Source organism: Peromyscus maniculatus, chromosome 10, assembly GCF_049852395.1.
Source record: "Peromyscus maniculatus bairdii isolate BWxNUB_F1_BW_parent chromosome 10, HU_Pman_BW_mat_3.1, whole genome shotgun sequence".
NCBI lineage: Eukaryota > Metazoa > Chordata > Mammalia > Rodentia > Cricetidae > Peromyscus > Peromyscus maniculatus.
In genome coordinates this window covers 8,554,796-8,571,395 of record NC_134861.1, presented here as the reverse complement: position 1 = coordinate 8,571,395, position 16,600 = coordinate 8,554,796, and the positions used below count along the sequence as shown (strand labels likewise).

Here is a 16,600-nt window from a genome sequence, read left to right as displayed (position 1 = left end):
GCGTCTGCCACATGGGTCCCAGGTCTGTCCCAGCCAGGAACCTCACCAGCTGTATGAGGTTCTCGAAAGGAACAGAACAGACAGAAATATACATATACATTTGGGTTATACATACATAGGATTTTTTAGTGTGGCTTACAGGCTATGGACTGAGCAGTCCAACAATGGCTGTCTCTCCTAACAGCCAAGAATCTGGAAGTTGTTCAGTCTGAGACTGGATGTTTCAGAATTTGAAGAGCTGCCAGTTTTCAGTCCACATTGGAATTCCAGAGAAGTAGGTTCTACCACCAGTGAAGGCTGCAGCCGTGTCTTAGGCACAGGGTAGGTGAATTTGCCAGCAAGAGCGAGAGCAAGTAGGCAAAAAGCACAAGCTTCCTTCTTCCATGTCCTTTTACGTGGGCTGCCACCAGAAGATGTGGCCCAAATTTAGGGTGGGTCTTCCATCTCAAATCCAATCAAGAAAAATCCCTCACAGGTGTGCCCAGCTGCTTGCGTTTTAGTTAATTCCCGATGTCATCATTGACAACCAAGATTACTCATCACACCAGCTCAAGTTCCTTTTAGCTGTTACTCTGGTTTGTTTTGATCTCCCTTAGTTGTTGTTCATTTTTGCCCCAAAATGGAATTTGAAAGCTTTCAATTGAGATCTCTTCTGAGAGTCTTGAAAGCTGCACAGAGGGCACCTGGGCAGTGGTGGTCAAGGCTGTCTCCGCTGTAGGACGTGTGTCACTGCTGACACTTGTGTGTCTTTGGTGTCAGCAGGGACCTCCATGTTCTTCAGCTGGAGCTGAATGCCCAGCTTGGACCACCCACATCCATGTTCTCTTGCTGACTTTGAGAGCAGCTGCAGAGGGGGTGTCTGCTCTTCCCTCCCCGATTCTTCAGTAGAAAATCAAGACTAGCTGGCTATGCCACCTTCTGTGTCTAATTGGGTTTGAGTATAGGACTCCAAGGTGAGAGTAGTCCCTTTCCTTCTGGTCCTTGTAAGCAGCCTTGTTCCCTTGAAAACTGGGGCCCCAGGATGGGTCTGGGCTATTGAGGTAACTGGTGTGTGTGTGTGTGTGTGTGCGTGCGTGCGTGCGTGCGTGCGTGCGTGCGTGCGTGCGTGCGTGCGTTCTTTGGGAATCCGGATTCAGATTCATATAGTATAATGAAGTGTGATGACAGGTAACAGGTTAGCAACTCAAGCTGCCAACTCTGCGCTGTTTCCTCTTCCTCTCTGGGTCTAGGCAGTCCCACGCCCCAGGAGCAGAGCAGGCTGCCACAGCACCCAGGAAAGCTTTGCTGCACAGCACAGCTGCCCTGAATGCTGGGCTGGCACTGTGGGTGTTCTCGGCCCAGCTGTTATCATCTGGGAACTGGCTTTGGGCTTGGACTCTCTGCCAGCGTTGTCTAGGCCTTGGGGTCTTTCCCACTTCAGGCTTCACTGCTGTGTGCTGAACTCATCCCTCTTTTTTTTTTTTTTTTTTTTTTTTTGTTTGTTTGTTTTGCTTTGCTTCGTAAATGTCTCTCTATAAACAACATTCATGCTGTCTCCTTTTGGAATTCTTCTTCTTTTTTTTTTAATTTTATGTGCTTTGGTGTTTTACCTGCATGTATGTCTGTGTGAGGGTGTCAGATCTCCTGCATGTATGTCTGTGTGAGGGTGTCAGATCCCCTGCAAGTATGTCTGTGTGAGGGTGTTGGATCCCCTGCAAGTATGTCTGTGTGAGGGTGTCAGATCCCCTGCAAGTATGTGTGTGTGAGGGTGTTGGATCCCCTGCATGTATGTCTGTGTGAGGGTGTCGGAGTCCCTGCATGTACGTCTGTGTGAGGGTGTTGGATCTCCTGCATGCATGTCTGTGTGAGGGTGTCAGATCCCCTGCATGCATGTCTGTGTGAGGGTGTTGGATCCCCTGGAACTGGAGTTACAGACAGTTGTCACAGCATGAGTGAAGGGAAGCATTTGGGCCTTAGCATCCCTGCTGAGGTGCATATCATCATTCCTTCAGTAGCTTTAGGCAGAGTACCTTTTCTCTGAGCCCTTTCTTCTCATCTGTGCCTTCTAGGCTATTTTGAAGATTTGATTAATAAAGTGCACCCTACCTCAAGTTTAGGACCTAGCTAATAGAAAGCATGAAAATGTCACCCGTTATTGTGTTGGTGTGTTCTCCTCACGGAATGGACTACCCCTGGTATGCTCCTGCCGTCTGGTTTCTGAAATGTTTATTTAGGACCTGCTCTTGTTTCTGTCTGCTCTTATCCAGCTTACCATGGGGACTGGCATGGTACCTCTGCTGCACTAGCCATTCAGTGGGTGTGCCGCTGGACTCAAGGGTCGCAAAAGGACCCCATTGTTGGGTTTTATGGGGTTGGCTTTGGTTTGGTTTGGTTTGGTTTTGGTTTTTTGTACAGGGTCTCATTGTGGCCTGGCTGATCTATCTAGAACTCATGATGATCTAATAAATAACTCAGGCTGACCTTGAACTCATAGAGACACACCTGCTTCTGCCTACAGAGTACTGGGATTAAAGGTGTGTGTCACCATCATGTTTTTTCTTAGAATGGAGTTTTATGACTTCAGGTCTGGTATGAATTCAATTTTTGGTTTTTGTAGCTGATGTTACTTAATTTCCCATGGAAAAAAATGTCAACTTTAGGGGCTCTCTCTAGCTCCGTGGCCTGCTACAGCATTTGCCTAGAATTCTTGAGGCCAAGCTTTAATTGAAATTGTTTAATGAAAACAACAACTGGAAACTTTGTGAACCAAGTGGACATTTTCTTGAGTGGCACACATGGTGGGTTTTTTGTTTGTTTTTTGTTTTGTTTTATTTTGTTTTGTTTTGTTTGGTTTGGTTTGGTTAGGTTTGGTTTGGTTTTTCGAAACAGGGTTTCTCTGTGTAGTTTTGATGCCTGTCCTGCATCTCGCTCTGTAGACCAGGCTGGCCTCAAACTCACAGAGATCTGCCTGCCTCTGTTTCCCGAGTGCTGGGATTAAAGGCGTGTGCCACCACCGCCCGGCTGCACATGGTGTTCTAAGCGTGGTTGTGGAAAGTGTACTAGTGCAAAGGGAGAACTGGGGTGGGTAAGATGACTTGGTGAGTAAAGGGACTACTTCCAACTCCGACTACCCGAGTTCATTCTTCAGGAACATGCAGGATGAGGAAAGCACCACATATCTTCTGAGCTACACACACATTGTGGCACGTGTGTACCTCCACAGACACACAGATAAGTAAATAAGTAGGCAATCCACAGTCCTGGGGAGCATGAGGAACTCTAGTTCCCCCTACTTCCTGTCCAGCCCTCCATGCTCTCTGAACTGCTCACCATTAGTCCCAACAGAGGTGGCACCTCTTGTGTTCAAATGACATTTATCTATCTGTCTGTCTGTCTATCTATCTATCTATCTATCTATCTACCTATCTACCTATCTACCTATCTATTTATTCATTCACTCATACCAAGGAGAAACCCTAAAGGGCTTTTAATGAAATAGGAGGAAATTCCCATAATCAAAGTCTTTAGGGCAAACCTGGACTCCAACTGCCCCAACAAACTAGACTTGGCCACCCATCCTCAGTACACCAAGGCTTGGCCACCCATCCTCGGTACACCAAGGCTTGGCCACCCATCCTCGGTACACCAAGGCTTGGCCACCCATCCTCGGTACACCAAGGCTTGGCCACCCATCCTCGGTACACCAAGGCTTGGCCACCCATCCTCGGTACACCAAGGCTTGGCCACCCATCCTCGGTACACCAAGGCTTGGCCACCCATCCTCGGTACACCAAGGCTTGGTCACCCATCCTCGGTACACCAAGGCTTGGCCACCCATCCTCGGTACACCAAGGCTTGGTCACCCATCCTCGGTACACCAAGGCTTGGCCACCCATCCTCGGTACACCAAGGCTTGGCCACCCATCCTCGGTACACCAAGGCTTGGTCACCCATCCTCGGTACACCAAGGCTTGGCCACCCATCCTCGGTACACCAAGGCTTGGCCACCCATCCTCGGTATGCCGGTTAAAGAGACAAGTAATAGTGAAAAGCAGAGAAAGGTTGTTTGATGAGGCCTCCCTCATTGGGAAGAGAACAAATAAAGGGTTAAGTGGCTCCAGATCTTTCTTTGAGATGTTGACATGAGCTTTAGGCCTAAATAGCCTCCATTCTGCAAAGTGGTCCAAAGAAGTCCTTGTCTCTTGAGAGGACAAAGTGGCTCCAACTGATGATCACTTCTGCTCCAAGATGCAGCCCCCGACAACCCACTCTTCTGTGGATAATCGACTTCCTGGGGAGTCATGCAGATTTAGGGCGATGACTTATCTCTTGTGCCTTCAGCCAAAGTAAAGGAGACTTTGTGCTGTCATGTTCTTGACTGCCTTTGAGCAACAGTAGCACTTGAGTGCTTATCTCACTCTGTGTATATGAAACACAACTCTTACTGCAAAGAGAATAAGAGGTAGTTACCCAAATACGAGTGCTCATAGCCTGGGAACACAGATTCAGATTGCCCCAAACACCAAGTTCCAAAGTGCTGAGTTTCATGAAATTTTTATGGTGCCAGAACAAGGAAAGTCGTAAACCAGGGCAACTTTCAAGTATATTGATAGAAATGTCAGGTTTACAGCCAAGCAGGGAATCTGCTCTGTAGGTTTCACATGTCATCTAATAACACTCTTAGCCTTTGGGTTAGTAGAAGCTGAGGATCTGTTAAGTGCATACATCCCCAGTGTTTTCACATGATAGATATCACAGAATGTTAGGTCAGACCCGGGGTAGGCATTGAAGGAGCTAAAGGGAGCTCAAGATAACTTGATTCTTGATTTACCACATTCCACCTCTCCACAGTCACAAAGTCCTAATCAACCAATCAGCCTTGTGGAATCACAGGCGTGGCTGTTTTCTTGGAACCTGAGTTCACAATCTTCAGCTTAGTAAAGAAAGGGGGGAATATATGCTGAGCTTTTTAACATCTGTAGTAAGAATGAATCTTCTATCTGTGAACAATTGTGAAGAAGAGAAGTCAATGCTAGTTTCGTGGTCACATCTAGGATTGCACAAGTTTGAGCCAAGAGCTCAGTCTGGATAGAGAAGGCGCTGAGTCTGTGGACTCTCCTATAGGAAGGACAATCAGCTTGTGTGTGGTTGGGTACTATTTGTGGTTTCTGGCATCCACTGGAGGACTTTGGAATCTATCCCTTGCAGATACGGGGGAGGGGTGTGGGAGGGCGCTACTGTAATAATTGTCATGGGTTTCAAAGCCTTAACTGTGATAAACAAGAGGTCCATTTGTATATTACAATTTTTAAAAAGTGATAAAGCCTCCTCATAAGACGAAAAATGTATGATCAAGCCACAGGACTTTGAAGTGGCCCTGAAAGTCAAAGAACTTGAGAACAAGTATCCCTTTTCAAAGGGCTTTCTCTCCCTGCTTCTGGGAAGACCTAAGGGTGGAACACAGTCTGGAAATCCTGCATGACGTGTCTTCTCTGGTGAGACTTGGATCCACACTTTCCAGTTGAAGAGCTGTGCCCCCCCCCCCCCGACTGACGCAGTCCAGAGGCTTTCCTGTGGGTGCACAGAACCCTGAGGAACCAGTGTCTTTAATTACTCCGTCTTGGCAGGGGGTGGTGGAACTTGCCTGAAATCATTACATCAGGAAACTGAGGTAGGAGGAGCAAGAGTTGGAGGCCAGCCTGGGCTACATAGCAAGGTCCTGTCGAAGAAGAAAGGCTTCCATCTTGGGCTGGGTTATACAGTCAGTGTTAGCTGCTGTTTGCCGCCTCTGACAGGAGCCTGAGTTGGTTGCCCAGCACTAGGATAGGAGGAGGAGCTGTCTTGAATCTTCCTGGTGGTGGTGTATTTGCCTAGACAGTGGGAACAGACATCTCTTCCCCCGTGAAGGACACCAAGAGACTGAACCTTGAGTGCATTTGGGGACTGGGGTTAGTTACAGGAACATGGGCTACTCAAAAGCAGCTGCAACACTGGGGATCCCTCACCCCAAGTCAACCCTCCTCCTCATTTCTCTCCAGCACCTCCTAAGAGCCGTGGAGCTGGGAGGCTGTGCTGGATGTAGTCTTGGGTGACAGACAGTCTGGTGAACTCCTTCCTCCTACGAGGGGATGCGGGGAGCTGAGTACCTTAGCTTGCTATAAGCATGCTGCTTTGCGGGGAGCTGAGTACCTTAGCTTGCTATAAGCATGCTGCTTTGCTGCCTTCTTCACAGTGACTGCAAGCCAAGCTGTTGTAAGAAACCACAGCAGTTTCTCTTCTATGATGGTAATAGTCACGTGTATGTAGAACAATCAGCGGGCTTCTGTACCCTACTTTATCCTGCCTCCAAGGCTTGCTTATGTGTCTCTACGAAAGACCTTTCACTTGCAGGGTTCTTGGTCCAAAGCAATAACATCCTCTTTCCTGCCTTCCCCAGAGGGCTGGCACTTCATGTGAGATGACCTGGCAAAGCACACTGTGCCACACAGATACAAGAGATGAGTATTTTAATATCCAGAAAAAAACGTTTCTGAGGCGGCCGCTTTTGATGCCGTCTTTTAAATCAATGCTATTGTAATTTTCTATTCTTGTGTGGTGAACAATGAAAGCCTTACTATACATCCTGGTGATAACTGTCTTTAGTCAGCATATACCATCCTGTCCAGCCTTATGGGATATATTTACTTTACCCTCTTCTCACAAGAACCCTTTGAAGCCCAAATTATTCTTCATTCTGCTACTGAAGGTCTGAGCAAGGAAAGGCTGCAGTGGGGCGGGATGATGGCTGGGTGCTAGCAGGCGGGATGATGGCTGGGTGCTAGCGGGCGGGATGATGGCTCAGTGCTAGCGGGTGGGATGATGGCTGGGTGCTAGCGGGCAGGATGATGGCTGGGTGCTAGCGGGCGGGATGATGGCTGGGTGCTAGCGGGCGGGATGATGGCTGGGTGCTAGCGGGCAGGATGATGGCTCGGTGCTAGCGGGCGGGATGATGGCTGGGTGCTAGCGGGCAGGATGATGGCTCAGTGCTAGCACGCTTGCCTGTGGTACACGAGCCCCTGGGTTCCATCCCCAGGACTGAAAAGGGAAACAGAAAGGAAGACATGCAGGCCACAATGGGGAGGCCTCAGTGTACAAATGCTGCTGCTGGGCACAGGGTGAGCAGAGCAGAACCTGCAGGCTACTGCCAAGAACAGGGAGTGAGCAAGCAGGTCCAGTCCCTGGGCTCCTGCAGGGATGAAGAGTGAGGCAGGAGCTGCCTGTGCACCCCAAGCTGGCCTTGAGAATGTTCCTGCTTCCCCTCAGGAGCTGCAGCAGGTATGCAACACCATGCTGGGACTTCTGCTTTTGTAGCACAGCTCTAATGAGCTGTCTAGTTTTCTTCTGAGCCGTGAAGCCCAGAGCGCAGGTACCAAGGGCAGTAAGTAGATACCCCCTTAAGACCCCGCTGAGGGATCATATCCAAGGTTCCAGAAGCCTCCACAGCATCTGTTTTAGAATAGACATGTCCTCCCATAGACATTTCCTATGTCGAGTCTTATTTTTATTTTTTATATTTTATAGTTTTGAGACAAGGTCTCACTGTGTAGCCATAGCTGTCCTGGAACTCACTCTGTAGCCCAGGCTGGCCTTGAACTCACAGAGATCCACCTGTCTCTGCCTCCCAAGGGCTGGCATTAAAGGTGTGCACCATCACACCCAGCCTCTTATGCTGAGTCTTAACCCCCAAGTAGTATTTGAAGATGAGGCTTTCAGGCAGTAATTAGGTTAGAGGTCATGAGAGTGGGGGCCCTCAGGGAAAGGAGAAAGACCAGCAGCCAGGGAAGCTTCCACAGGAAAGTCAGACACGGGCAGGAGGAGAAGGCCCCTGCAGTGGCCATGTTGCTGAAGTACAGTTGATGACCCGAAGTCACCAAGAAAATTTAAAACAGGTTAAAAAAAGTCTTAAATTTGCTTAATCCCTTTTAGTGCATTTTGGAAAGGTTTCATGCAGTGATTTAGTATTTTTAAGTTGTAGAGTTGACCTGTATGGAACTAATATGCTGTTCCAGATAACACAATCACAGCCAGCTGTAAGCAGGTGCTGTGTGTGCATTCACTGCCTGAGAAGGAGCCTCGGGTACTCATTCCACAGTTCAGCTATTTATCCTTCAGAGTCACGGAGCATCTGTAGGGAACATAGTGATGTGAGGAGGATTTGTCTTGCCTGAGGTTGTCTGTGGTTGTTGGGGGAGAGAGAGAAGGAAACCGTGTTTGGAATCTAACTCACCACACTGCTGTAGCACTCTGCAGCGTGGCCATACAGCTCCCTTTCCACTGGGGAAAGGGGGGGAGGACAGGCACATCCCAGTGATCCCCTCGGGGAATGATGCTCAGACTGAAATCTTGAGTGTGGTAGAGTCTTCTAAGCAGAGGGAATGCAAGTGTAAAAATCCAAAGAGCAAGGTGAAGTTGGATCCTTACAAGCAGTTCAGTTTGGCTGAGGAGCAGAGGTGAGGTTGTGCTGTTGGACAAGGGAGGGATGGGACGGGAGGAGAGGGGAGGGGATACAGGTGGTGCTGGGCTACCTAGGAAACCCCAGGCCTTATTCTGGGGTGGCCAGGAGTATTGTAGGGTGGATATAGGGCCCACACAGCTCTTATGCTACTCCCCCCTCCCCCCACCGCCACATCCCTTCAGGTTTGTAATTTATGTGTGTCAATGTTTTACCTGCATGGATGTCTGTGTGAGGGTGCCAGATCCCCTGGAACTGGAGTTACAGACAGTTGTGAGCCACCATGTGGGTGCTGGGAATTGACCTCAGGTCCTCTGGAAGAGCAGCCAGTGCCCTTAACCTCTGAGCCATCTCTCCAGCCCCCGTCACTGGTCATTTTACCTCTTACTGTTCCTGCCTCAGGCCTCTGGACCTGCTGTTCTTATGCCTGGCAGTACAGAGAATTGTGTTGGCAGCATGCTGCCCTCAAGTAGGGCAGGCCTAGAAACAGATGGAGCAGGAGCCCAATGCAGTGGTCTAAGTCACAGTCCTCTACAGAACTACATTTGTTTATTTATTTATACACTTTTGTGTGTGGTGGATGTGTGCATGCATGTGCGTGTATGTATTCATCCTGTGGCACACATGTGGTGTTCAGAGGGCAACCAGTGAGAGTCAGTTCTCTTCTTCCACTACGTGGGTTTCAGAGATTGAACTCAGGTAGTCAGGCATGGAAGCAAGCGCTTTACCCACTGAGCATCTCACCAGCTCTAAGTCACAGCTCCATATGGGATCCTATAACTGAATGTCAGGGTTGTGAAAGATTTGGCACAGAAGAAGGTGTCTGAATGTGCAGTGGCTACAGCTAACGCAGAATGAAACCTGTAATGAGTCTGCGGTGCCTCTGGCAGCTCCTGCCTATGTGGCATCATGTGGCCTCTCTGCTGCCTCTTTCTGAACACACCCTGTACACTTTCCTCTGCACACACCTCATGGCACTCCAACTAAGGCTGCCTGGAGCAGCTCAGCTGAGATTTGAGACTATTGCACGCTATGAACTGCGTTGCTTTTACTGTTCATGCACAGTTCTTAAGCCCTGGTCCTCAACCTTCCCGGTGCTTCAGCCCTTAATACAGTTCCTAATGTGCGGTGACCCCAACCATAGAATGATTTCATTGCTGCTTCGTGACTGTAGCTTTGCTACTGTTATAAGTCATAATGTAAATCTCTGTGTTTTCTGATGGTCTTAGGCAACTCCTGTGAAAGGGTCAGTTGACTGCCAAAGGGATTACGACCCACGGGTTGAAAACCACTGTTAAGGAAACATAATGGTTTGATTATGGAAAATAAAAACATTTAATATTTTCATACTGTCATTCTTCAGCATGTATCAAATAATATACCTTTGAATTATATTGTTAGAATGTTTAGTTTAAAAGTTGCTGATTGAGTTGCTGATGTGAGTTCTATTTTTTAAAAAAAAATCAATTATGATGCTAGAGAGATAGCTCAGTCCATAAAGTATTAGTCATGCAAACATGGGAGCTTGAGTTTGATCCCCAGAGCCTCTGTAAATGACAAGTGTGGTGGTTTGCCATTGTGATCCAGCATCCGGGAAGCAAAGATCCCTGGGATTCATTGGCCAGCCAGACTAGCCAATTGACAAGCCCTAGGCCAGTGACTGGTGCTTCAAGAGGAATGTCAAAGAGACTGCCTCTGTTCCACATACAAGGATACACACACACACACACACACACACACACACACACACACACACACACACACACACAAAGTTCGATGAATTCTTTTTTCACCTTCTCCTCCTTTAAATGAATTTTGGTTTGGAATTAGAACAGAATTTCCAGCAATTTCTTTTTTCATTTTCTTTCTTTTTTTCGTTGTTTTGTTTTTGTTTTTCAAGACAGGGTTATTCTTTGTAACAATCCTGGCTGTCCTGGAACTCTTTTTGTAGACCAAGCTGGGCTCAAATTCATAGAGATCCACCTGCCTCTGCTTCCCAAGTGCTGGGATTAAAGGCATGTGCTACCACTACCTGGCTTTGGCAATTTTTTAAATAGCCCTCACCACATTTTTGCCATTTTGTATTTTTATGTGAGACAGTGTTCTTAACATTGATTATAAACCAAATGTAATCAATTCTGAAAAACTGAAGATGCTCATGTCCTGCAGCATCAAGTATTCAGTCAAGATGTAATTAGTTATGGAAAAATAAATAAGTACATCCATTTCATGTGTATGCAAATTTTCTTTGGTCTTTAATAGATGATTAAAGTATATGTACACCAAAGGATAGTTTTAAAGTAAATTGTTAATAATTTACTACTAGCAAACCTTTGCTCTTTACCTGGTTTGCATGTGTATGCAGGTACACCTGTGTATGCACACCTGTGGTCCCAGCAGGTGTGTATGCAGGTGCACCTGTGTATGTACACCTGTGGTCCCAGCAGATGTGTATGCAGGTGCACCTGTGTATGCACACCTGTGGTCCCAGCAGGTGTGTATGCAGGTACACCTGTGTATGCACACCTGTGGTCCCAGCAGGTGTGTATGCAGGTGCACCTGTGTATGCACACCTGTGGTCCCAGCAGGTGTGTATGCAAGCATCTGAAGCCAGAGGACAATCTCAGGGGTTATTCTTGGGAACCATCAAGTTGGTTTTTTGGGACAGGGTCTCCCAGTGGCCTGCAGCTTGACAATTAGGCTAAGCTGGCCATCCAGGGAAGCTCAGGGATCCTGTCCCTACCTCCCCAGCCTTGGGTGTGCATGGATATTTTATGTGCATTCTGGGGATCAAACTCAGGTCCTTGCAGTCACACGGCAAACACTTTATTGACTGAGCCATTGCCCAGTTCCCTATTTTATAAACCTGTATACCCTGGGTCATAGAAAAGGTTTTTGTGGGGGGTGAAAAGGGGTATGAGAAGAAAGAGTTTGAGAGGCTGTGGTCTAAGAGAGACAGAACCGGGGAGTGGCAGCACAGTGTCGTGGCAGAGGTAGAGCTTGGGGGGGGGGGCAGGGACATTACCTTAGACCACCAAGGAGGTTCCGGTGGATTAGAACTGCAGCCAAGGGCAGCCTGCTTCCTGAAGATCCCGTTGTGGTACATGTCAGGACCTCGCTGCCTAGATTTGCTGGTCAGACTCTTGTGAATAAGGATATAGGATCCGTCTGTATTCCTGTAGCCTCTATCTTTGCACTTAGGACTGTGGGCCTTGGGCTGTGTATAATATACACATATAATAACATGCTTACATGAGCATAATGGAGTAAACGAGACAAAAGTCAGAGTGAATGCTCAAGATGATCATGACCAAGTAGTTCTTAGTAAGAACCCTTAGTGCATGCTCAGGTCTCCTATGGAAGTCCTCTTTAACAAGCCCGGCTTGGCGCAGACACCTGGCTACAGCTGCTTGGCCCTGCAGTTGTTTAAGCCCCGAACCTCAGACATTCTCGGGCCCGGCCTCCACTGAAGATTGGAATGCTCCTGCCCCAGTTCCTGTTTACACTTGCTACTGTAGATTTGGTTTGTTTCTGAACGGTTCGTTTTAAAGTTTGGATGGAGAGCCACATTGGTTATATCTGAACCATGTGTGACGCAAGGGAACAGGGGGGTGACTGCGTGACTTACAGAGGAAGTGTGAGGACTGGAGTGGCCGAGGCAATTCCTGCAGACTTGAAACAAGCTGGTCAGATGGTTTAGGAGGAAAGTGTCCTGTGTGTGTGCATCACATACATGCATCTATGTTATATGTGCTCAAAAGACGGTTGGGCAGACATAGCTCAATAAACTGGGCCATGCTGTTTTCCACTCTTAAAACAGAAAGGAAAATACTATCCCAGACTCACTGGTGTTATGGGTTGGGGTTTAGAATTGGATCTAGAAAAAACTGTAGGCTGTTTGGAAAGGGGCTTCGACTAATAATCCTGAGTTAATAACATAGATTGAGAACTAAGTTCCTAAGAGTCTGATGTGTTCCTGGCTCATTATGAATTAATTGCAAGGAACTTATTTGGTATGTATCATATATTAGTGATCTATTACTTTGGAAAGGAATATCCCCAAATTTAGTGGCTTAACGTGGCACATAGTCACACATCCTGTGAGTTAGAAATCTAGTCTTAGTCTCTTAAAGAGCGGCAGTCAAGCTGTTGCCAGGGCTGGAGTGTCTCATGTGAAGACAGGAAGAGCCGCTGTCCGGCTCACACGGCTCTGAACAAGATGCAGTTTTATGTGTCCTATGGGCTGGAGTCCAGCCCACCCTCAGTGCTTTGCCACAGGCCTTTGCCTCCGCCTATATCCGTACTTACAATCTTTAAAGGCTTAATGTCTGCCAGGGTGTTATTGAGACCTTGTCTCAAAAAAAGGTGTAAACACTAGGGTGGCATACATAGAGCATGAACTTTAGGAACAGGGATCTGTTTTAGGCAATATGTCTTTTTTTATTTGGTGCACATGGAGGTTGGGAGAGACAGGGTCTCACTATGTAGCCCTAGCTGGCCTGGAATTCATTCATTATGTAGGCCAGGGTGGCCTTGAACTCACAGAGACGCATCTGCTTCTGCCTCCTGAATGCTGGGATTAAAGTGCTAAAATGCCCTGCAGTAGTATAAATTTTTTTAAACAAAATTGCTCAGGCCCAGTCAGCTTCATAGACATAGTGGGCTGGAAATCCAGAGTTAACATCCTGGTGTCTTCAGTGTGCCGTGCGGCTCCTCTTTCTGGCTTGCTGATGGCTGTGTTTCTGATGAGTACTCACATGGCAGAGAAAGAATGGGCTCTTGTCTCCTCTTCTTATCCCATTGTGGGAGCTCACTCTTCCTGACTTCATCTAATTACCTCCTGGGGGCCTCACTCCCAGTCCATTCCCACTGTTTATTCAGACTTCAGCATATGAATTGGGGATAAAAGGAAAAAACCAGTCGTTTTCCTATATTTCCACAGACTTTACTCTGATACCAGGTGGGTGAGTTTTTCCCAGCCAATCCTGCAACTCTCCAGACACCAACAGGATGGCTTACAATTCTGTCATGCCTCTGAATACCAGTGCCATGGGTTAAAGGCTTAGCCCTGCGGGACCACACCCTGCTTCAGATGCCAGTCGCAAGTTGTGAGTCTCTAGGCTTGTCTACAAAGCAAAGCTTCCTAAGACTTTCTCCTCGGGTTTGGTAATCTGCTGTAGGAGCTCTCAGCATTTGAGGAACACATTCTCTGGTGTGTCAGAAAGGATGTGATAGGTTGAAGATGTTTGTAGGTTTAAGGTCCAGAAGGTTCTGAGCCTCAGAGCATGTGTCCCTGCAGAGTGTGCCATTTCGCAGCATGGAGATGTTAATTACCCCAGAAACTCCCTGGACTCCATCTCTGGTGGTTTTTAACAGAGGCTTCATCAGGTAGGCACAGTCAAGTATTGACTCCATCTTTACCCTTTCTCTTCCCTGGAAGATGGAGACAGAAAGTTCCAGTTCCTGACTGTGGCTTGTCTTCCTGGTGTTCACCCCACCGTGAGGCTAACCAGGAGCCCACCACGAGGTGCCTCATTAGAAAGGAGTCATCCAGAGTCTTGAGGTTAGAGGGGTGGCAGGAAGTGGGTAGAAACCAAGTGTAGTTCCTATTACGTCACAGTGGTGTACAAGTATTCAGTCCACGGCAGATCCCGGGGGCTATGAGAAAGCCAGCTACCATGGTTGGTACCCATATTTATGTTCCTCTTGCCTCACTATGCCAGACAATCCAGCATGGGGCTGTAAAAATTAATATGCTCTCTGTGGTGGGCTGAATAATGACCCCAAAGATAGACTTTGTAATCCCACTGTGGGAATGTGACCTTAAATGGCAGGAGGCTTTGCAAGTGTGGCTAAAGACTTGGGAAGGAGAGATTATCCTGGATTATCCATGTGGGTCCAGTGCATTTACAGGAAGATATGAGTCAGAGAGCCTCCGACAGGACAGTGGAAGCCAGGGAGGGAAGAAGTGAGGAGGAACCGGTAACAGTGTGGCCATAACTCAAGAGTGTGGGCTGCTTCTTAGAATCCTTCAAGTATGTCTCAACTCTGCTGAGTCCTTCATTTTGGCTCTTAAACCTGCTTGGTTCTTCCGGCCCTCCAAAAATGAACGGTAACAAATACTGTTGGGAGACAGCAGGTGTGTTTTCATTTGTGCCTGCAGTGAGAAAGCAGTCTTCACTAGAAGACTTGGGGAAACCCATTCACTGTTTTAAAGAACAAAGGTTTAAGTACAAGGTGAAGGTGGGGTTTCTGAGGGTTTGGTTTGCCCTCTAGTGACTGAAACATTTTGTTTGTTTGTTGTATTTTTTGTAGCGTTATAGGATTCAAAAAGATGTTGCAATTCAAGTACTTTCATATACTTGACTCAAGCATCTCATGTACTTGGGCCATTTTGACTCCCCATTATGCCCTCCTTCCTCTCCTGTGTCTACCTCCTGCTGGTCTGCTTCCTCCTCCCAGTAGCCCCCCTTTTACATATATGTATATAAAATGTGGAGGTTGCTTTGTCATAGAACCTGAGTTTGACCTCCCAGAACTCAAGTTAAAAAAAAAAAAAGCCAGGCCTTGGGGCTGGAGAGATGGCAGTTTCGATCACTACTGCTTTTACAGAGGACCCAGATTTGATTCCCAGCACCCATATCAGGGGCTCCCAATCACTTGTAATTTCTTTTCTAAGAAATAGATGGCCTCTGCAGGTGTATGTGATACACATAAGCTCACACATACATGCATATACTTAAAAATAAAAATAAGTATTTTTAAAAGCTATTCATAGTGGACCATTCATCTCTCTCTCAGTGCTGACAAGGGAGACAGGTGGACCCCTAGCACTCACTGGCCACAGCCTGGCCTGCTTGGTGAGTTCCAGACTGGTGAGAGGCACCCGAGGAACAACACCCAAGGTAGTCCTCTGGCCTACACACTGCCACACGCTATGATTTTGTGTTTATTATTATTAGTTCTTTGAAGATTTCATACATTTTAAACCATATTCACCCCTTTTCAAACTCCTCCCATGTCACCCCTCCCCCCCCAATTTTGTGCTCTTTCTTTTGCTTTTTCTTCTCATCAAGTCCAGTTCATGCTGCCCATCTGTTCATGGATGTGTGGTCTTCCATGGAGTGTGTTCAAACACCAGGGGCCACACCCTCCCTCCCCCAGCAGCTGTCAGTTGCCAATAGCTCCGCAGCTGGCAATGGGACCTCATGTCTGCCCCCTTCTCCATGCTGGGATTTGGTCCGGCTTGAGTTTGCACAGGGCTTGTGCTTGCTTTCACAGTTAATGGGAGTTCATGTGTGCAGCTGAATAATTTTGTTTGTTTGTTTGTTTATTTTTTTGAGTGGGGGGGTTTCTCTATGTAGCCCTGACTATCCTGGAACTCACTATGTAGACCAGGCTGGCCTTGAATTCACAGAGCTCCTCCTGCCTCTGCCTTCTGAATGCAGGAATTAAAGGTGTGTGCCACCATACCCAGCTATAATTTTTTTCCTTTATCGTTGAATAAAACTCCATTGTTTGTGAATCACATTTTTTAGTTCATTCATTTGTTGATGGACATTTAGGTTGATCCCACAGTAAACATGGATATACATCTCTCTGTACTATGCTAACTTAGGTTCCTTTGGGGAGTTTGGGGTTGTTTGGTTGTGTCTCTGTGTGTACCTGCATGTATGTATGTGCACTATATGCATGCCTGATGCCTGCAGAGGCCAGAAGAGGGTGTCTGGATTGCCTGGAATTGGAGTTACATGTTGTCTTGAGCCACCATTTTGGATGCTGGGAATCTAGCATGGGTCCCCTGGGAGAAGAGCTGGTGCTCTTAACCATGGAGCCATCTCTCCAGCCCCTTTGTTTTTTGCTTGTTTGTTTGTTGACTTTTGAAACAAAGTCTAAATGCATTGTGTAGCCTAGACTGCCCTCAAATTTACCATCTCTGCTTTAACCTCAGACACTGGGGGTGCTGTGCCGGGCTTACCACCCTGCTCCTCCAGGAGCCGTGGAACAGTTCAGATCTGACTGCGTCACTGTTCTTTTGGGGGTGGAGGGGAGGAGGAACATGCTACAGTACACGTGTGAAGGCCAGAGAACAACTTTTGGGAATTGGTTCTCTCTGCTATGTAGAGATCA

At 47.4% G+C, this 16,600-nt stretch overlaps 1 protein-coding gene across 2 annotated transcripts in view; it reads left to right on the top strand.

Annotated features, from left to right (window-relative positions):
* The window catches only part of Kremen1 (kringle containing transmembrane protein 1), a 74,453-nt gene that overhangs the window by 31,833 nt on the left and 26,020 nt on the right, over positions 1-16,600 (top strand). The window lies entirely within an intron of this gene.